The 22577-nt window shown below is 41.7% G+C and overlaps 1 protein-coding gene across 3 annotated transcripts in view; it reads right to left on the reverse strand.

Annotated features, from left to right (window-relative positions):
- Positions 1 to 22577, reverse strand: part of LOC105837961 (zinc finger protein basonuclin-2) — a 250438-nt gene that overhangs the window by 193306 nt on the left and 34555 nt on the right. The window contains exons 1-2 of one of the 3 annotated variants that reach the window (XM_012683178.3): positions 19273 to 19375; positions 18530 to 18569 (exon numbers count right to left, since the gene is read on the reverse strand). The exons of the other annotated variants lie outside the window; for them this stretch is intronic. The gene's annotated coding sequence lies outside the window, so the exon portion shown is untranslated. Of the gene's footprint in view, positions 1 to 18529; positions 18570 to 19272; positions 19376 to 22577 lie in introns of those variants that run through there. 3 annotated transcript variants of the gene reach the window in all.

The following is a 22577-nucleotide window of genomic DNA, read 5'->3' on the forward strand; positions in this document are numbered from 1 at the left end:
GCTGCTGCTGCTGCTGCATCGGCTGCGACGATGCGAGATTCCGGGTCCAAAGTCGTTGGCAAATTCAATTTGCGGCGGGGAGCAACGCGGCTATAGGTGAAAGGTGATAACCATTCGAGAAATGCACGCGGGAAAGGCATAAGGTGGACGGATGCAACAAACGGAGCGCAAGGGAACAACAGGCAGAGAGGAGAGATATCGGATAAGAGAGCGCGGACGCGCTCATGAAATTCCGGGCGACTAATTACTTGCGAATGCGCGTGGACACGGGAGCGCGTTATCGACGTTAATCGCGGGATTAATTAATAGACGATCGCCGCTAATTGCGCGATCGGACCTCGGCCCGATCTTAATGAAGCGTGAAGCCGTGCCCGGCCGATTCTCTCTTTGATTCTCCGTCTCGCTCGCGCTTTTCCCTTTCCCGCGCACGCGCGTGCGGGCTGACAACTCTTTTAGAATCACTGATGCGAAGGAACGTCATGCGAGAAGGCTCGAAACAGACGGGACATGCGCTAATCGATTAGCGCGAACTCAATGCACAATCAAACCGATGAATAATCGCCGGGCATTGTGTCGTTATTTGCGAATACGACGGTATGAATGCTGCATACAATGCACAACCGCGGTCCTTATTGCGATTGAATTTAAAGTAAATGTTATCAATTGAGTGTAACGTCTACATATATGTACATCTGTCTACGTGTGCTACATCGCATAGAAAAATGGAAAAGCAGCGTGAAGGCAGAGAAATAGAGATAGAAAAGAAAGGAAGCTACGCTGTATCATTTTTCTCCCCCCCCCCTTTTTTTTTTTGAGAAGTGCCTTACAAATCCGGGACTACAATACGCAGAACAGATCAAAGAGAGGTAATAAGGCTCAGCGCGAATGGAATGCCATTAATAAAGAAAACCGGTGGTCAACAGCGAATCGGCAGCGGACGAGCAACATTCCGCTCCGGGGCCAATCACCGTGCCGCACAATACCGCTTTGATTTTTGAATGCGTCTAGGCATTCAAAATCACGCACACGCACGCGTGTAGTACCGCACGTCCTACGGTCCCGTTCGCTTCGCGAACACCCGCGTCGCGCGCGAGGCATATCGTTCAAAGGTGTAGTAGTAGATCCGCCACGAGAGAGAAATCACGGGCCCGATGACCGGCTACGTGGTCGTCGGGCCCAATGGCGAAATTTGCATGGGTGCAAATGCTTCTCCTTTCACGCCTCGTACGCCCGGAAAGACAGGCCCGCAATCTGGCGCGTCCTCCCACACTACCACAGGCCTATTCCAGGCCAATCCTTCCGTCTCCCCCTTCACTCTCTTTCTCGTTCGTCGTGCCGAGAGACCCTTTTCGCTCGCCTCTTCCTTCCTCCTGTCATTTATCCCGGTATGCATCGCCATATCCCGCGCGTTTGCCCCGCGGCCGCGACACGACGACCGTCTTTATGGGCGCGAGAGGGGACGCGCCAGGGCAGACGATTCTGAAACAACGTATCTAACGTGTAATTTGTTTCTGAATTCTTAAATTCTCGTTTGCCTCGCACCGAGCGTAGCCTTACCGACGTCAAACGTGACGGAGAAAGGAAAGAAAATAATTCTGAGTTCGCTACGAGTGCCCAGCAAACCCAATTTCGACGCGTTTTGCTTACACGAAGCAACTACAAATGATACTGGCAACAATTAACCAGTCGTAAACGGGCGATACCCATGGATTCGTGCGCTTTGCAAGCGGATTCGCGGGAAAATCTTCCAAGGGGGACACAATCGTATGTATTCCGTATAGCGCCCACACTCGTTCTTATCGGTAACGTGACCGAGCGTAATGCACACATCGCAGCAAATGCAGGTGGTGTGTACGCGGGATCGTATTATCTGAAATGCACAGCTGCCGTCTCCCACACGGGTCCTCCCGGCGGGCAAAAACAAAACTCCGAAGCGCGATACTGCGCTCGCCCGCCCGCACCGCTCGTTCGCGTGAGCACACGTGTGGCATGTTAATACACAATAAGAAATTAAGAACGTCCGCCCAACGCGGAACGGCATTTAATGCAACCCGAAAACGCAGCCACTGCTAACACTGCCTGCTCGCCGCCATCGTCGGCGGATGCAATCGCGCGCGCGGTGCACGCGCGGAGGCGGGAGAGGGGAGGGGGGTGGTTTAAACTGTTAAAACTTGCTTGAGAATGGCGCGCCCCGTTGTTTGCTCGATAAAAAAAGTGACGCGAAATAATAACGCCCGCAATTTAGATCATACGCCCGATCCGCCGACTTATCGCGGCGAATTATTTTCTTGACAGCTCGTTCCCGTTGAACCGCCTTCAAGAGCGCCGTCGTGATTTCTCAAAAAATCTTCCCTATTCGATGACGGGAATGTAATATTACAAGTTACTTTTTATGGGGTTGGCAAGAAAGTAATTTCGGTTTTCTCATATGGATAGTCTTATGTTTGCGGTGACGCTCTTTTGTTTTACCGTTATGATGTTTTTCTCTTGTCATTCGACAGACAGACAATCTATATGAGAAATTACTTTCTTGCCAACCCAATACATTCTTATACGAAGCACAAGAAAATCTAGAATATTACGAAATCACGGAGAGTATACTTTGTTTACTAAAAGCAGCCTTTTAAAAAGAATCTTTCTCAGGCATGGTCGATTGTTTCGGCAAACATCGTAGAATAGTGGGTTACTGACACGCGGTATGATAATGGATCAGAGAATGACACCGAAATGTCGAGACAAAACGCGACGCCGTCGAGAAAATCCTCTTCTCTGAAAAAAAGGGGGGAAACGTGCGTAGCGCTGGAAAAATCGACGCTGGACAAACAGAACTTCGTTTAGCGAGTCAGCTACTGGTCTCGTCAAACAACCGAGCGGTCGCAACAATAAAGGGGTCCTTGGTCGTTTCCGTGGTGTCGGTTTCGGACAAGAATTCCCGAACGAAAAGCAGAAAAGAGAAAGGAAGGGGGGGGAGAAGGGAGAAAGAAGAGAAAAGAGAAAGAGACGACGGAAACACGGCCGAAAAGGCAAAGTCCGGGAGTCCGAGACACGTTAACGACCAGCTAGGTGTTAATTGCGGTGGCGGCAGCCTTGTCGTTTCTGGAGACGACTCCGAGCACAAGCGTGGTAAACACTTTCGCAAACACGCGAAGATATCGTGGCGGTCCCGAAGGAAAAACTGAGAAATAAAATACTTTCATTATCTGTGCACGATCGAAAACTCGATGATGAGAAGATCGTATGAGTAATTAACTTCTCTAATTGGTATTAAGGTCTAATTAACGTATTAAGATTAAAATCCTAAAGTATAAGGATTAATTATGATTAATATATTACAATTATTATATAAAAATTGTACTTAAATAGTAATAATACTTAATAACATTAATTTAATAAAGTGTAAAAAATTAAATTTATGCATTTAATATATGTGCAAATATGTGAAAGAAAACTGTCTGTTATCGAGAGATTAATTTTATATAAAAAAACAATCCTATAAACCTATTTTTGTAAAAAGTTCGCTGTTTTTCTTTCTTTCTTTCCGTTTAAATACTCTACCAAAAGAAATTTCTTTACGAACGATACATTTTCTGCAATTCGGTCCTCGTTTTCCAACTACATGGGAGAGTAAGTGATGAGCGGGGTTGCAATTACAAAAGGAATCATCCGCCATCCACATGAATATTCAAAATGAGTTTTGCATTTATTAAAATTAAAACAACAGGAGGAGACCCTTTATTCCTTGCGCTCGCATAATTACAATGTCTATCTGTATACATCTCTGCTTTTACGGGCGGATGCGTCGTCGTGTTTTCGGAGGTCAGACTGTGTAATTTTCCCTAACCCTTTTCGCGACAACATAATAAACTCTACGTTGACAATTCCGTATTTCTTTTATAATATATAATGTTCACAAAATAATACTATTTATTTTACATCACACAGATGAAAGAAGCAAACTCGTCGAGAGAGAAAGTATTAAGAAGCAAACTCGTTGAGAGAGAAAGTATTTCAATGGTTAATAAATCCGAATATAAATTGAATAAATAAATAAATCTTTCCAAGTCGTCCATTATCAGGATAAAATGTAATTGACTATTAAATAAACGAAATAATTGTCGGGTGCAAAAGGAGCGAGCGTAGAGGGAAATAATCCTTCGTCGTTTTATGACGAAGCAACAGGACTTGGGAAATAATCCGCGTTATGGTTGCCGCGGTTTAATCGTCGGTACGACACACCTATTTACGCAGCTGTACGCATTATGATACTATGACTCAGAGATCATCAACGCGATCTTAATCTCGATATTTATTTTACCTCTTAACGCGGCTTTATAGAAATAAACGATGTACATAGGAATATATGCGCTACGCATTTCCACATGAAGTTACGTGAAGCACGACTTCTTTCGTTCGTCACACTTGCGCAAAACCTCGCAGACATCACGCACACTAACAATATGTTACTCCTGGGAAACCGCGATCGCGATTGGCATAACTTTGATATTTATTAATTCGTAAAATGTCAAGGAACTCACAAGGAAGAAGTCACGAATAGATTTTACGCGCTAAGAAATCGCTATTGAGAACGAAGTGCTTTTGCCCGCGTCTGGATTTCTTAACGGTTGGATACTCACGCCATTCATAACGGAGAACCGAAGACAAGCCATTGTGCGCTATTGTCTGCGATAATTAATAAACACTTAAAAATTAAGGAACTAGATTTTCCCTTACGGAGCCGAGGCACTGGCTGAGCCTTCAGGTACATCGCATTGAAGGATTTAATAAAGCGCGCTCGCGGATTTATTGCGCGACTCGCTTCGATTCCGCGCTATGTGACGGGGCACGCCGGGAGGTGGTGCACTCCGCGCGTTTCCAGGCTGCGTGTTCCGTGAGAACGTCCGCGCCGATCGTTCGTCGTGCCCCGGGACGTTACCACCGGCCGCTCGTAGAAGCGTTCACGCACATGCACATATATCTATATATGTATATGTATATATATATATATATATACACGTGGCGCGAAGTGCAGCCGGCGCGGTGCAGCGCGTCGCAGGTAGCTGTGGCCAGAGGATCGTCTCTGGTAAAGAACGTATGACGGCCGATGCCGATGCGGTAATTATCCCGGGAGCAGAGGAGCCGTGCGAGGAGCCCGGCCACGCTCGCTCGCTCGCTCGAGCCTGCTCGGACTCTGCCCAGGTGCACGAATGCACCTAATTACGAGCAAGAACACTAAACTGCAATTAACAAGCCTGACCGGCCGCGCCATTTTGTCTTATTGCTCCTCGCTCCGAGCCGAGAGAGCGTAGCGGCTACGTTTCTTTTTAGTAGGTCCCGCGTGGACGTGCCTGCAGCAGCCATCGTCTTTCGTGGCGCGCACACACGTCGGCTGACCCCTGCTCGCCTGGACCGGGCACAAGGATGGATCAGGGAACCGGCAGGAAATCAAGCGCCCGTCGATGCGTCGGAAACTCCGCGGCCGGATCCGCGTACGTGACGGGAATTTATGGCACGAGTTACTTCTTATATACTCGAACGACTCTGTCCCGGATTACTTTAAAGAGTGAGTGAGAGAGAGAGACAGAGAGAGAGAGAGAGAGAGAGAGAATATCAAGGAGTAGAGGATACCGGAGAACGAAATAAGCGCTCGTTAATTCGTAATCGGCGAGATTTACGTTATTGCCGCGCGTTAGCTTTTTTTATACCTCTGATTACAGACAACGTTAATTGGTGCTCGATTAGATATCGAAGAAATAATTTATGTATCGCTTCACTCGGTCGTTAAAATGAGTGTAATAGGATAAGACGATTCAAACAGAGGCTGGACAATATAACGTGATTCTATTTTTTTTTTCAATAAAATCAGACTCTACTTGAGACATATCGAAGCCTTAGATATATATCGCATATTTCATTTTAGTTCAATTGATTTTCGCACGATGTTATATCTCACTGGCAGATTTTTTCACGAGTCAAAGATCTGATTTCTCGCTTCTAGATACTCGCGCCTATTTTCACTTCTACGGTAAAAGGTAAGTCACGATATGCCTATTGTATTCGGCGCAAGCGTAAAAACTCGGATAAGATACAACTCGTACACTCGGTGCAGGTGCGAATCTAAACATCTTACTCGAGGCGATCGAAGTAGCATAAAGCCACATCAATTTCCGCCCACGGAAAACTAAAAGGTGACCCGAGGCCGGTCACGCAATAAAATGATCATTAAAATCGTTTCTCCGTTTGTTACCAGATAATCGCATTGTATTTTCTGTTCACTCGCCTTTTCTTATTCCTGCATCACGCGCAAATCATAATTCAAGACCTTTTCGTCATAAATACAATATTGCTATCTTTCTGACCATATCATTTTAACTTTAGATTGTCTAATAAAACCGAATCAATTAAGTATTCTTTTAAAAGAATACATTTTTATTTTAATCTTTTACTTTATTTTACTTTTCTCTTTTAATGCTAATCTTTTAAATAGTAAACACTAGAGTTTTAATCAATACTTTAGAAAAACATGCTTAATGGATGTGCTAGCTATTTAATAAATAGAAAAAGACTCAACATTTTCTTTTTGCATCTTTATGATGATAAAATCTGTAGGACTCTAAATAAAAATATAAAGACGTGATAAAAAAATGAGATATATTTTACGTGAGATATAGAAGGAATCAATCCGATTAATTAATGTTATGCTATTCAGGATCGAATAGCATCATCATTTCAGTGACATTCTTATACGGCCCGTGGTCATTAAACAATAATTGCAATAGATACGTTTATGCAAAATAGGATATGTTTTCGCTTTCCCGTATGAATCACGAAGTGATTATGCGACTATTAGCGTCGCGACAATATGAACGGTAGTGTCAGACGTCTGACATAATCCATTGCCTTGAGAACAGGAGTCGGAAGTTCACCTCTTAAAGCGCTGTCGAGGTTTTATGATAAAATTACTTATAACTAGTCAAGCGACGCGGTTGTTAAATCAAGTAAACGCGCTCTACGACAGAGTCAGCGCTTTGTTCCTTCTAGGAGCAATTAACATTCGATCCCCCTTTTTTTTCAGAATCTATATATTATGCCGCATTCTAACATTCCTCTTTCAGCTCTAATACTTTAACCCGCTGGGAAAGAAAATTGTTAATTTTTACAATGCGAAATAAACTTAAAATAATGTAGCTAAATCGAGGAAATAAGAAAATACTTTTTCTACTCTTTGACCTTCTCATAATATATGCGAGATTCATTTGGGTAGAAGAAAATTAATTTTGAACGTTTGGTTCTCAGAATAATCAAATCCCTTGAAAACATTCAATCAATCAAAACATATTCAATCATCTTTTACATGTTGCAAAAGAGAAATGCAAAACCGCTGGGATAACTAAAAACGCGCGACGACATTAAGAATCGCGAAATATTCGTCGCACTTAGTATGCCTGCACGTTCACGTCGACCGGACGATCGACTCCGATTCACGACCGGCAATTTAGCACGCCGTCATTACTCTTCGCGCGTCCCTTCGGCAAACGGGACAGAGTCTAATTGCGTCGAGCTGTAGAGAAAAAAAATCTGACGTCGCTCATTAAGCGTCTCCGGGGCCCCGAGGTCCCTCAGTTTCCCCTCTCTCTTAGCTCAAGCTGATCGCTCGCGCGTCTTCGGCGGGATTGAAAACGCACGTTTCCCACGCATCTCGATAAATCCTGCCGACAATTATTCCCTCTTCCATAACATTTCCATGGAGAAGGATAGCGAAGGTATAAGAGAAGGATACCGCAGACAAAACGACTTCGCAAACAAATACGGACAGAAATTTGCGTCGAGGATCATGAATTAATCTTTTTTTTCCAAGCAATGAATAGGAAATGATTTTCGTATTAATAGAAGGAGCTTATATTCCTCTCCATTCTCTTTCTCTCTGTACGGCTTAGTTGCCGTTACTTTAGTCAGATTTATCGTAATGTGGTACGTCTGTTGCTTTCAAACAATTGCCGCAGGAACATTTGCTGAACGGTAGCTAATTACGGCCTGTAACGCGTATGTTCTCTATTAGCATATACGCCCATTCACGCAGCACACGCGTATACGAGCCGCGCATACATATCTCTTTCTCTTTCTCTCTCTTTCTCTTTGCAGGTCTCTACTACGCCAGTAATTTATGCTAATACGGTTGTCTCGTAAGAATGTTTAAGGGCAAATCGTTGATAAATTCTCTTGATCAGATCGAAAGGCTATATTTTAAATCGGGGAATGTCAATCTCTACGTAACGTACAATACAACGGCGATCGAGAACTGACGACTATAGATACCCGCGATATATCCAGCCATGCGGCTCGCGTGTCGAAAGGATCCCATAACCGAGTAGTCCCGCGTGCGGCCGCATGTTGCACGTAATACCGCGAAAGGTCGCGAAGCGTGTGCGTGCGCCGTGCCTTTTCCGACGAATCTGTCCGCGCTAACGAATAGGAGTGCCACGCCCTGCGTGGTCGGTGAGATACACCTGCGCCGCAGCAGCTCGTTAAAGACAAACGCAAGACCCCGAACGACTCTGGGCCCCGCGGGGTCCTCACCACCTAGCCACGTAGGCGGCGACGGACGTACGGAATATTGGGTCCGTTCGTGGCGCGCGCCATGCCCCTCGCTGATTCCTCGCCACGGCATTTTAAGCTCGAAGTCGCTATTTTCGAAAGCATCATTTGACATCAGCATTCAAAACAGGTCGAGTTATCTTTAAACCATAATGCAGCACGTGATGCGGATAAAAGATTACTATTACTACAGCCAATAGTTGATTAACATTTCTGAATAATTGTGAAATAGATACTTACAAAAGTTAATTATTAATTGTAGAAGAGAGTTACGAGAGTAACCGTTAGGCGATTATTGTTGCATGATAATTCTATTATCGATAAAGACACGTGCTAATAATCCGGATCGTCGAGTCCAACTGTCTGATCCGATATACGAATTATTTGCAGATGATGGATTTCTTTTTAGCTATCCGGACAGTATTCGAGTTACGGTATTATTCCTTGCTCCTAAGCGTCTACTCACTTTTTACCCGGGATGGTGATATATTACAACAAGCTCCACGTTGAATGATAATGGGCGTTGAACTTGCATAGAGGTTAACGACAACGAGGCGCTATTATTGTTCTCCGTAACACTGCGCGCTCGCGGCCGAACGCGGATGTAGCCTTCGTTTGCTCGCGAGTGAAAAATAAAACGGAAAACTGGCTATTCGTAATGGCCGAATTGTTAGCAATGAGAGATTCGCCTTCGGGGAGGGGCCGGACGCGTATCTCCCGTTAGGATCGTCGTAAATCGAGGAGCAGCGAGCGTTACCTCCATCGGCCGATACCGGCTATTCCGGCCGGCGGATTAGGAAATTAATCGCGGGTAAGAGAAGTCGCGAAGTCAATGAGGGAAAGCGTCATTAGCCGCGGCTATCGTCGACCCCGTTAGACCGTCGAACACGCCCAGACCTTTCCTCTCCGCGTAACCGTCCCGGGCACACCAGGTGCTTTATTACGCTTAAATACCATCGATTCGATTCGATTCGAAGAACGCGAAAGCCGGGCGGGCTCGATTAAACTCGCTATACGATTCCGAGGATCGCGCATCGGCACGTAACGATACGCAGCGCGATATCGACGCGAAGTAGGTTATCGACCGCCTATCCCGCGGGCGCATTTATTTAGCCACATATCGTACGCGCCTGTGGATTTAAATAGTCCATAATTTTTCGAATGAGCGCACGACGACGGCCCCGGGAATACTACCTTCATTAAGAGCCCCATCGCCAATTAACGTTGCTCGCGGAGTGATACCGCGGCGAGTTTCGTTGGCAAGTCTTTTTGCTAATTGATATTTAGGATATTTCACTCCCGGGAGAGCAAGAAAAAGAGAAAACGGAGAAAATCAGAACATGTAACGAGAGTAACTGTATCTATCAATAAACGTAATTTCGCGATTGTACGATAATTTCTGAATTATAGGTATTATAGAACGGCTACCAGAGACGTTCGCAGTTATAAAGTGGTTTCCGTATATTCGAGAAAGGAAATTAATTGATACGATATATCTTAAAGTATGTTAAACGTATACAACGTGATAAAAGGTTAGCATGATTATATAGGTAGTTTTGCATCGAAAGAATTGGATTATCGTTCTGTATCCGAAGAAACGTTGGACACGGGAAAATTTTAAACGCGTTTGAAAAATTGATAAAACTCGATCACAAAGCAATATCTTCGCTCGATGAAATCTCACGAAGCGGCGAAAAGCCGAAGGAACCGGTCCCTCGGCTGATTTTTAAGTTGCCGTTGCCGCCCTCTTTCTTATGACAAGCGGCGTCAAGTGGCGCGTCCCGAAAGTGCAAACGTTTCGATAGCGCAATAAAAGTTTACAAACTCCCGTCCTCACTCTCCTCGAGCACCATCGATACTCGATGGAATTGACTCGGAGGGACTCCTCCGAAGAAAAGTGCCGGGCAATAAAGAGGGATTCGGGACCCTCGTCCGCGGAGAAGCATACGCGGGATAAATATAAACCAAAAGACTCATCCTGGACAGAGACTCGCGATCGAGAACCACGTACGTCGTAATCGCGTTTTTGCTTACCTCGATTGTTAATAATTATACCAATGCGGCACGTGTTTTATCGCTACGATACGATCATGCAGTTTACATCATCAAGTTTTTCCGCCGGATGTCTCAAATTATTTTACGGGGAGGTTTCAAATTCCTAAGGCTTTTTCAATTTCAAACTTCCTCGACCAAAAATAATAAAACTGACCAATAAATTAATATTGTTTCTAAGTAAAAGTTAAATTGTTCAAGATAATATTTGACATTCAACTTTTAGATATCTTGAAACATGTTAAAGTAAAAATAAAAATTAAAGATAAGAATTTATAAAAAATAAACATTATATTTTTATTTTTAATTTGTACGAAAAGTTCCTCAGGCTTTCAGTCAAATTAATCCAGAAATTATTGATAGACACATAACCGTCAATACTTGAAATCTGTCAAAGAAACCTTCGACACCTGTATGTATAATAATGTTTACGGCGCAGAAATAAAATTGAATAGTCGATGATTTTCTCGCGCGCTTTTCTGCTCACGTCCCGCGTCTCTTCCGCTCGCGCATAATTATTATCATTTGGCGGAACAAGGAGACCGAAGGACTTCGTTCGAGGAGACGTAACGACATCTTGACTTTGTTGGCCTTCGTTATGTTTTCTTCTAACGATCACACATGAATACAATTAAATTGATGAGTCGCAGCTTGATTTAATTGAGCTCATGAGAAAAAAACTGCAATATAGATGATTCTCATGATTTCCATGAGTATGTGAATCAATTTTCATTTAATGCTATTTTTTATCCAATATCAGATATCAATCCCTCATACTATGTAACTTCTATTTCCTAGTATCCAGAAATTATTCCAAAATCTAGATAATTTGCATCAATTATTTTTAATAAACCTCTACCTTGTTTTTCTTTCCTTTTCTTTCAGTTCAGCATTATTGTACATTGTTTAGTATTTGGATATGCATACAGCAATCTCTTTTTATGGAACACTTTTTGTCGCAACATAATAAATAAAGTCACAGTCTCGGCTTGAACACGCCTCTTCGTTTCTCTTCTCCCTTTCCACCTTCGACGACGCGTATATAAACGTCAATACCGGCATTATCGTATCCGCCGATTTGTGCACGCAGTCTCTCTCATAAAAGAACTAAAGGGGATGAAAGAGGAGAGGAGGGAGGAAGCATAAAATGAGCCGTCCTCCGCGAGACCGCCGGACCGAAGGGCCGACGCGAAACAATGAACTCTGTAATTTTCTCGAGCGACGACGATCTTCAAGCGAGACCCTTTTCACGCGCCACCATAGCCCTGGGCTTCCAGTTTTCTGCCCAGATGAGAGCTTCCACGTCGATCACGACGGGAATTGAGCGATCATGTCGCGATCCCGTACAACGATCAACTAGACAGTGAGTGTACGAGCGATCACAATCGCAGACTATCGTTGCCTATATATGTCTCTTTTTGTTGTAGCTTTCTATGTAAATTAAAAAGCATTTATCAAATCATAATAATAATTTATCGTGTCCTTAAATAAATAATTAGAGAATTAAATTGTATTTTTTCATGATCTATAAAAATAATCAAGATAAATTAATTATTTCTACAGATATGCAGTGTAGAAATAATATATGCGTTATGGATACTCTAATCAAAATTGCTTCTACAGAGAAATAAATAGTAAATAGTAAATTCTCTTCATTTTTCTATAGACTGAGTGTATTTTAAACATCGTTTTTCGCTAATCAATGCATCGATCGTTGAATGAATATCTGCGAATGAAACGTCCTATGGAAGCTCCGGGCGTCATATAATGAATTGCATTCACCCGATGTGTGCCATTGCTATTACGTCAATAAATCTATTCGAAAAATCCGCTTCTTTTTAATTCGTTAAAATCGTTCGCAAATCGTCGATCGTTCGATTCACTCGTTATCAAATCCTTGTTTCGTCGACCTTCGTATAATTGATTCTATTCAGAACCGTGTTCGAGAACGCAAAAACGAATCTAGATAGCTCTTTGCAAATAATCATGCACTCAATGCATCAAGGGAGAGTCACGTTCCGTCAAATAACAGTGAAATTTTAGCCCGATTTCTAAATTTTTTTTTCTTGCAATGGAGAATGTATTTTGCGAATAAAGTTAATAAGAAGTACATTATTAATTAAGCTAATCGAAATTGCTTTAATGCAACACTCTTTAAAATAAGCGACAGGAACTGAAGAATGTTTGTATTACAAGTCCTCAAAGATACTCGACTGATACTCGTAAAAAAGTTTAACCTCTTGGCAACTCGAGGATTACGAGGCAACGTGCGTTACATTAATCGTATCTATCTTATCTTATTATAAATGAAGAACGACAAACGGGTTTTGACATCGACTGTCACTGTAGTCAACACATGCTCCGAGGGACACGCCCTTATTATGTAATGTAAGCGGCTCCTGGTAAATTAATTTCACGCTGTCGTCGTCGGCGTCGTCGCTAAATCGCGCGACGCACGCGCGGCGCGGTGCTCCGCAATTACTTAACAAATTTATGGAAACGTCGTGCTCGCGCGAGGGACGGGTGTCCTTTTCCCGATGCCACGGATGACTCGGCCGCGTTCTCCTTTTCGCACGAGTCGACTCTCCGGGAACCGTGTCGCGCGCTCCGCAATTACGGAAGCACATCATAAATATGAATATTTATCATCGTATGTATTTACCATCGTGCGCCATGAATTAATTGCATCCGGCTTGTGCCGCTCGCGTTCACACACAATCGCCAGCAGATCGATTCTAATGTATGGAAACTCGTTCGAGTTTCCATACGACGTTTCCGATATCGCGCCGCGCATCGCCGACTGAGCCGCTTCCCCTCTCTGCCTCTCCTCGATCTCTCCTCATCGTTATTTCTTCCATTCCTTTCGTCGAGTATTCTCATGAATTGATATATGCAATTGTTAATCAGCGATTAACGACGTTGCGTTATCGTTATTTTTAAGTACAGGTTTTGTCGCCGCGGCGTCATGGCGTTTTATGTATGTAAATGCCGTGTAATCGGGGACGCGAACCAGCAATAACTTCATTACCGCGAACTAATTACAGGAAATTAGCACGGAGCTAATTGCGCACCGCCGGCTCTCTCGATCAAGCGATTTAATCGAAAGGCGAGATACCACTCTCCTCGCGTGGTGACGGTGGAAGAAATAAAAAGTGAGTGAAAGAGAGAGAGATGCCCGCTCGCTTTCACGACGCGCATCGTTATTACGGCGCGGAGCCTGCGACCGACGATTCATCCGCCGCGTGGCCGTTGAAGGTTCAGTTTCGGGGGATTTAAGGGAGCCTCGACTTGGTAATTAGCGCGAGCGGAGCTCGCACCTTGCGCCTTTTCTCGCGACACCCCCAGATCACCCTTCGATACCATCAGATATTCGTCAATGTCGAGTCAACTAGCGAGTACTAAGTGTCGGGATTGACTTATCGCGCGTCGTCGATCGCGAATTAAAACACCAGCTGACAGTGATGCCCCGTGTACAGTCATCCGAATTAATTTGGTTCCTTGTCACGGTTACAAATTTCTCTTGTAGGAAGCCATCTCCCTCTCCTAAGGGCGTATCTCTTGGCTTTAATCTTGCATGCATCACGAGAATTTTTTGTTTCGCTCCGGAACAGATTTTATCGTTAATACGCTGTTAGTCATCTCCAAAGTTATTAAGTCGAAAATATGTGACTCTATATTACAGCACGAAATCGTGCAAAAATTAAGATAAAGAGGAAGTCTAATTTAGATGCAGGAAGATAGCTTGAAGTCAATTTGTGGAGATTGTTTGAAAGAAATAAGAAAGATTCCCGATCGGACAACAGATAACGGCAAATGCATACACTTAACAGTTAAACCAAAATCGATGCAATCTTATTAAACTTTATGGAAAGCGTAAAAAACTGTCCGTTGCCCGTGCAGTCTTTACTTTCCAAAGTATCGATATGTTGCGCCGATATATATATATATATATATATATATATATATAGTAGGCGAATACACAGGCGAGAGGAGGAGGGGAAAAGTGCATAGCGGTATACGTGCACGGCTGTGCGCATCTCGTACACACGGACACGAGTCGTGCGCATCGACGCGAAGTCACGACCCACTAATGAATGATTATGCTACAATTTGCTCCGGGACGGCAGCTATCGCAATTTATTAAATTACAGTGATCCGTGCCCCCGGCCCCCGTTCCGGGGATCCGGTAGTCGCGCGCGTCGCGGTTCGCGAGGATCATTTCCACCCGTCGATTTTCGATTTCGATTACACCGCGAGAGCGTGCGCGCGCGGACGAGATGTGAGGCGCGAGCGGCAACAATGGCATTTCGCGACGAATGCAAAATGCCAGCCGAGGCTCTCTACAAATTGCAATTATCTCACCGAGATAGCCGATCTATTCATTTATTTGTTGAGCGTTTTAAGAGATTCTTTTGCATCGCGAGTGACTGTATTTGATTAATTTTTTATTAAACCTTGGTTAAGGTTGCATCAATTACACGACGTGTGATAGTGATCGTGAAATTTTTTTATTATCATATAAACGACATTATTTCTATTCTTCTTAAACAAATCTAATTTTTCTTGAATACAGTTTTGAATTACAAAGTATCTTTTTACGTACTCTTTTATAATTATTTTTAGTATAACGTTATCTCTCGCTGGGGTAAATAACATTTATATCATCTTAATAAATCCTGTATACAATTATCAAATTCTATATACAAATGTTAAATACCAATGACTTCGTAAAAATTAATATCAAGGAAAGTTGAATATTAGCGAGACGTTACAACAGTCTCAGCCGGTGTCATTAATAAAACCAATTCGCTTCTTCATTAGCCACTAATTGTATCATAATTCACTCATTATTTAACATCTGGATAATAACACATTTGTTTCATTAATCTCAAATATTTAACTTGGATAAATTATCAGCAGAGATTTTAATGCTCCTCTCTTTTAAAAGCATTATTTTTTAAAAATATGTTTCATTACTTTCAGAATAATTACATTTACATTCCCCTATATTCATTTATCAAAATATAAAAAATATGTCATATGTACCATGATGTTATACTAATGCAACACAATAATTGCATTTCAAATATTATTCTAAAACAATTTTTTACTAACACCCCAACGCAAAATTCCGCTCGGATATTAATTTGCAACGAGAAATCGATAGTAATTACTCGACCAGAAGAAGGACGAAGTGATCACGAACGAGCGAGGAGAGAAAAAAAAAGAATGGGAGACCGTCGTCTGTCTGACGAGCTGCCTGATGAGAGAGCGCGGAGAGGACGGGAGCAGGACGATGGGATGCTGGGCAAAGAGAATAGACGCGGTGCTATGCGGGGAAAGGGAGGGGGAGTGCGGGCGAATCGCATTATCGGGGATATTTACGGGAATTCGCGACGGAATCGTTGCGTGTCCGGTGCCGATGCAGTCATAAACAACGGGGCCATTAATTTAGCCGCGAAGGATGCCCAATATCCTTCGGGAAGCCACGGCGGCGATGCATCGATAGGCAGCTAACGCGCGGATAAAATAAGCTTAGGGGCGTGAAATTGGCAGTAATTTTACAAGCCATAACGATCTACTAAATCTGTAAAATAATTAAGGGCGCAGATGTTCCTGCCGGACTACCATCGCATCTCTCCTTGTCCCCCTCCTCCTTCCTCCCCTTCCTAAACTCATCGTCCTCGCTTAGCCGCCGTCCGGCGTTCTCTTTGCTCGCCGTGGTCCTTTTAGCAATTTCGCTAATATATCAAGGACGTGAACAATGTAAAAATAGCAGCTCGAGCAACAAATATTTTCATTAGTTCTTAAAAATAAGAATTTGCTGAACGCATGAATTTTAGAGTTCAGGCGCGTCGTAAAACAAAAAAAAAAAAAAAGAATACCCACGAGTTCGCCGGAATGAAAACTGCGAAAAGGGCGCGCGGAATAAAAATTGCGAATTACCGCGACGGGCCGCGCGTGCGGGCCGGTAATAAGATAGGAATTTATACAACGCGCGGCTTTTAGTTCGGCAGCAATTTCTTACGCTTACCGCGGCAATTTATGCGCGTATTACGTTTTAAACGGCGCACGCACTTACTTGTATTTCAAATTTCGGGGCGAAAGCGGGACATAAGTATAAGGAGCGCCGTGCTCTCAGCCGAAACGAGCAACCATACATTAATTCCGGCTTTATTAAATTTATTGCAACGCCGTAATTCGAGAGACCCGACGCCCCCGCCCCCGGGGGGCGGCCCGCCCGCCTCTTATCAGCGCGCGAGGAGCGCTTCCCCATTGCGAAATCTTTACATCGGGCCAAGCAGTGCCTTGGGTTACTGTCCATGATGAGACGTTGTGTACACGGTTCGGTATACGTGACACCATTACCGATATGACCGAAACGCGCGAAGTTACGCTCGATCGGCGTGAGCTGGAAGCCGCCGGATAGACCACCTCGAAAGCCGGAAAGATCGCTTTCGATTTATATATACGCATTGCCATTATCCTACCTGCACGTTTCGTTTAAGGCGCTTTTTGCGTCAAAAATACATTTTTCGTACAATTAAAGATTAATAACTAAAGATATTTGAAAAACAATTTAAACGAAATTAAATAACGAGAAACTTGGAAGAAATTAAGATTATTATAATTCGTGAAATCTCTCATTTAAATTTCGTCTCAGAAACGTACATTAAATAAGATAATAAAATCAAAGTTATGAAAAATTTGAGGCTATTTATAAAATATTGTACGATCATATGATTGGCATGTTTCACAATTATTATATATATATATGTTATTATATGTACAATACACATGCATACTTATATATTATCCATAATATATTCTATTATTATATATTATTACATACCACACACATTGAAACTTTCTTGGTCTTATTCTTTCAATATTTTATTTCTTATTAAAATAATGTTTATTGTAACAGTTAGGAAAGATTAGAATAAAATTGATGCTTTATCGAAGTAAATGTAATTAATGATATTAATATGTTTATTGTTAAATTAATTAAGACAGATCGTGTGTGATTAATATTTACTCTATCAATCTAAAATATTTGTAAAAAAAAATTTTGTTCTTCTGTTATTTATGCGCTAATAACATTTTTATTAAAAGTATATCTGAATATATGTATATTGCTTCTTCCCACCAATTTGTATAATATTTAATTCTAAAATATAAACAAGTTAAATGCAGGTCCATTTATTTAATAAATATGCTTGGAAAAAAAAGAGAAAATTCCTTGATATATCTCAACACTAACAATTTCTCTTATCATATTCAATGAAAATAGTAACCATAGATTATAATGGAATCTCTGTAAAGCTAGTACTCAAATTATTATTTTTTATATTAATAGAATATCGTGCTAGCTTCACAAACCCATTATAATTTATTTTTATTTTACATAAGTGCATAAATAATACATAAATATTTGATTCCAATATCGCAATAAATGTAATGTGAACACTAGGAAGAAATTTAAATATAAACTTTATGTTCTAAAAATGTGAATATTTTATATTTTTTAATAACTTATATTTATTTGATATAGTATCACTTATTTATTTTTCACAATTTATTTAAACAATAAAATTGAAAAATTAATCATAATATATACTAAAAATTGCTCAGATAACGTTATTAATATATCATATTTTTGTATGTTCTAAATACTTTTACATTTTCTAAAAATGGCAGTTAATATATTTCTAATTATTATATTTTATATGTACATAATTATATATTTCAGAATTAAATATAAGTAGTAATCTGTTCTAGTTCCCTTATTTATTTTAAATAACAAAGTGTTATATTAATATTCTTAAATAATATTCTTTCATAGTATTGTCTTAAATTTAAAATAAGCTGTGATTTGACTCACCGATCCGATGCACACAACGGAATTGTCAAAAGATGTTAGTCTGTAAAATACAAATAAATGCGAATTAAAATAGATAGCTCAAAATAAATAATACTGTAAAAAATTATTGTCATAAATTTTTCATACTTTTCTCTCACACATTTTTCTCTTCTCAAGTAAAGATACCTAAAGATACCTAAAAAAACTTTTTCCCTTCAAACCGTTCTATGTATAAATATGACAATTTTTTATTCCGACATATAAATATATATAATAAATACAAAAATAAAAATGTAGACCGTTGCTTCAATTGACCGGGCTTTAATTAATATTTTAAACATTAAAAAAATGTCTAAACTTGTCTGACAAGAATTTTATATTATCTATATTTCTCTCCAATTAACTCATAATATTGTACATTTATCTTTCTTACATCACTAATGACAAAAGATAAAGAAAAAAATATTATTTAAAATACAAAGTAATGATTGAAACTTTTTAATTTTACTGAAAAAAATTTAATTAGAGAGAAAAAAAATCTAAAAATTTTATTGGATACAATTTTAATAGCAGCCTAATAATGTTGCAAAAAGTTGACATTCTAGCAACTAATTTGAGCGTTCTACATAATTATTTTCAAATCTGTATCTAAATCTTGAAAAGATATTTCAACAAAACCATCCTTTCCGCGTAGTGACAATATAATCACCAGAAATCGACTTAACCTCTAAATAATGAATATAAGAAACAAATAGGATACTTACCGACGTAGCTGCTCTACCGTTGCCCGATGCCTCCCGTGCCTCTCCGCCTCCTCTCGGCTTTTCCCTCGTTGCACACGCACTCTCTCGTCAGCACAAATACGCACTCGCGTTCATGTACGACACTCCCGGCGGTAATCGAACGTGGATCACACTCTTCGTCGCGACGCTAACGTCCGTACGAGCGACACCCGCGACACATTTCACGCGACGGAGGGGAAATCGCGCGGTCACCTTGACGTATTAACCGCCACGGGCGAACGCACTCGCCGTTCACGGTCGTTCTATCACAAGGCACAAAAAACGCGGGCCACAGGTCGCAGATGCGACAGTAACTCAGCAGCGTCGATGATACCATCAACGTTTTTGTCTAATCGTCGCGTCCTGTGACCCGCGTTCCGCGTCTCGCGTAGCATATAACCTTCAGGCAACGTCCAGTGTTACTGGGTCCGATTCGCGGCGTTCAGTCGGCGCGTCCACGAACGGCCATGGCGGTGCTGAATGCTCGCGTGAATCGGATCGCCGTCCGAGAGTCTGGGTTAGACGCGTCGATCGCGGTTTCATCGCCGATCTCGAGCCACGGATCCGCGGGTTGACGCGTGCCAACGGATCGCCGAATTACGTACGACTCCGACGCGCCGGATGGAGGTTCGAGCGAAGGTCAGCCGGACAACCGCCGAACGAAACGCGACACTATCGGCCGACTCACGGAGTGACGTCACGTACTGCGCGACGCCTCGAGACGAACGCGGGCAACTTCACCCCGATACGACGCGAGTCAACTCGCGCCGCTGATTCAGGCGCGAAAAAAAAATCGTTTGAAATTGTAAGATTGAATTGTGATGTGAGATAAGATAATATCGTCGATATTATATACATAAATATATATGTCTATTTACAAGGTGGCCCCCTTACGTTACGGTTTTAATATATCGAGATTATTTTTATTAACTACGCGATCTTAAATTTATAACGCTCCGGGGGCCGGAGTTTAAATCAATACTGTCCCGGAAAATATACGTATTACATACGATAAACGATCGATAAATTGAGATCAGAACGATTAAAATTGATCGCGCGGTTAATAAAATTGATCTTGAGATATTAAACCGTAACGAGAGAGATTTACGCGTAGGCTCTACCTTGTACAATGTATACACATATTTATACATTTGAAGCGTATTACGTGTATAATAAAATATATATTTTTATCGTATTAATTCGATCTTATAATTTCGAGTGGATTTCTCCCGCGTTCTAATTAACAATGAAGTTGACTCGCGTCGTGTTATCGGTGTGAAATTGGCCGCGCTATTATTCACGGAAACACGTCATTCCTCCGCACATTCTCGCGAGCCGAGGACGGGCGTGGACAAGTTCACGATAACGAGTTACGAAAACGGCGAAAGATTCAACCAGGGAGATCCGAGAGATATCGCTAAAGCGACATGTGAGTATCACGCGACAATTCGCAATTCCCGATCACTCGAGACGAACGCGACTCGCACGAGGTGTCTGCGACGGTCGAGACGACAAGTGGCCGTCGTCTCGATTCTCGTACGTATCGAGCATTGGCCGCCGGGGGTCAAGCAATCGCGTAATGACTTATACGGTTCGTTCGCTTTATTATCGTTCGCGGGGAGTGATCTGTGCGCTTGTATACGTCTCGCTGCGTCTCAAGGTGTAGACGATGTAGTAGTAGTGCGACACAGCGGAGCGCCTGGTGCTCGCCTCCCCCCTCCCCCTCCGTTCCCGTTGCTCGTCGCTGGACCGAGCCTAGCCGCGGGAATAACAAGGTGGCTGTTTGTATACAATGGCGCGTTGAATAAGAAATTGAAAAAAAAAAAACTTAAACAGCTGAGCGTAGTGTAATGATTGCGTCGAAGTACTTCACAATGTAAAATAATACGTTGAATACTCCACATTCGTGCTCAGAAATTCAGAGGGAATAAAGCGAGCGATAACATCTCCATCCTTTAAATGTTCCTATGCGGACATTTACGGCAATAGAAACTTATTATTAAATGTATTTTTTTTTTCATAATATTAAAATTGCCTTTAAAGATATTTGCAAGGCAAGTTGTTTTAAATATCCATTCATTCAGTTCCTTTACAAGTTTTTCTTATTTTCGGAATGATAATCAAATTTTCATAATTCCGTATGTTAATATATTTTATATTTCATAATTTAGTCAGCTACATATGTATGGCCTGTTTCTACCAATGTAGATTAACTTTAATCTCGGTTTAATTTACTTGTCATCTTATTCTAGTTCCAAAAATTAGAAAGAGATAAAGAGTAAGTTAATCCAAGAAAGTTAATCTATTGGTAGAAACAAGCCTAAATAAGTTGCTCCAGCACTCTCAGCTCTGTACTACATCTTACATCTGTTAACGAAACAGTTATCTTAAAACGAATAAACCACGCGGGGTACATGGCGATATCGTTAAATAGTCAACGTCTTGATACGTAAGATTTAAATAATCTACAATGTAAGCTACAATCGCGAATGGTTCATAAGGAATGGTCGCACGGTCTTTCACTCGATCGTCTCGAGGCGTAATACGATGATACACGCACTACAGGCAGCATCTCGCGTCGCTGTCTGTCGAGACGAGCCGTGCCGCGCGATAACAACAAGGTAATGGTGTGTATTGTGCACGTGTACAATAGCGCGCCGTGTACGAAGCGAAACAGCGCCGAGGGCCGAGTGCATCGTGCGACAGTCGGGCACCGCGAGATATTCAATGTAATGTGAAATATAAATGTAGGCCAAAAGACGTGTGTGCTTCTTTTATGTATGTGCGTATCGCGAAGCAGAGTTTAAATATGACACATGAAATTATTCTGCGTCAGGATTCGAGCGGTTGATTAATAACTGTGCGTTGGAAAGGAATTGCTAAATCCAATGCGCTTGTTTGAAGAACAACATTCACACATTTGCTGAGTAATTTATTATTCCCGTAATTATTCCGTTATAGAGCATTTTTTACATTTCTTAATTTGAATATTTGGATATTTTTCAAATTATCAAAACTAATTAAATATCTTTGGTAACTTTTTTTTTCTAAATTCTTTTTCAAGCGTACGTGAATAACATGCAACTTTTTCCCCCGATTTAAAATCAGAAGCTGCTAATACATACGTTGATTATTGTCACAAAAAGCAGAATATGGTTCATTTGAATCGCGATTATAAATATGACACAATCTTTCGTTAAACCGTGTCGAGATCAATTTTAGCTAAATTTTTTCACAGAAAAAAACGACAATGTAAGTACAAGCCTTTCGCTGAATTATTTTTAACG

The sequence above is a fragment of the Monomorium pharaonis genome, chromosome 11 (genome assembly GCF_013373865.1).
Source record: "Monomorium pharaonis isolate MP-MQ-018 chromosome 11, ASM1337386v2, whole genome shotgun sequence".
NCBI classification, from domain to species: Eukaryota; Metazoa; Arthropoda; class Insecta; order Hymenoptera; family Formicidae; genus Monomorium; species Monomorium pharaonis.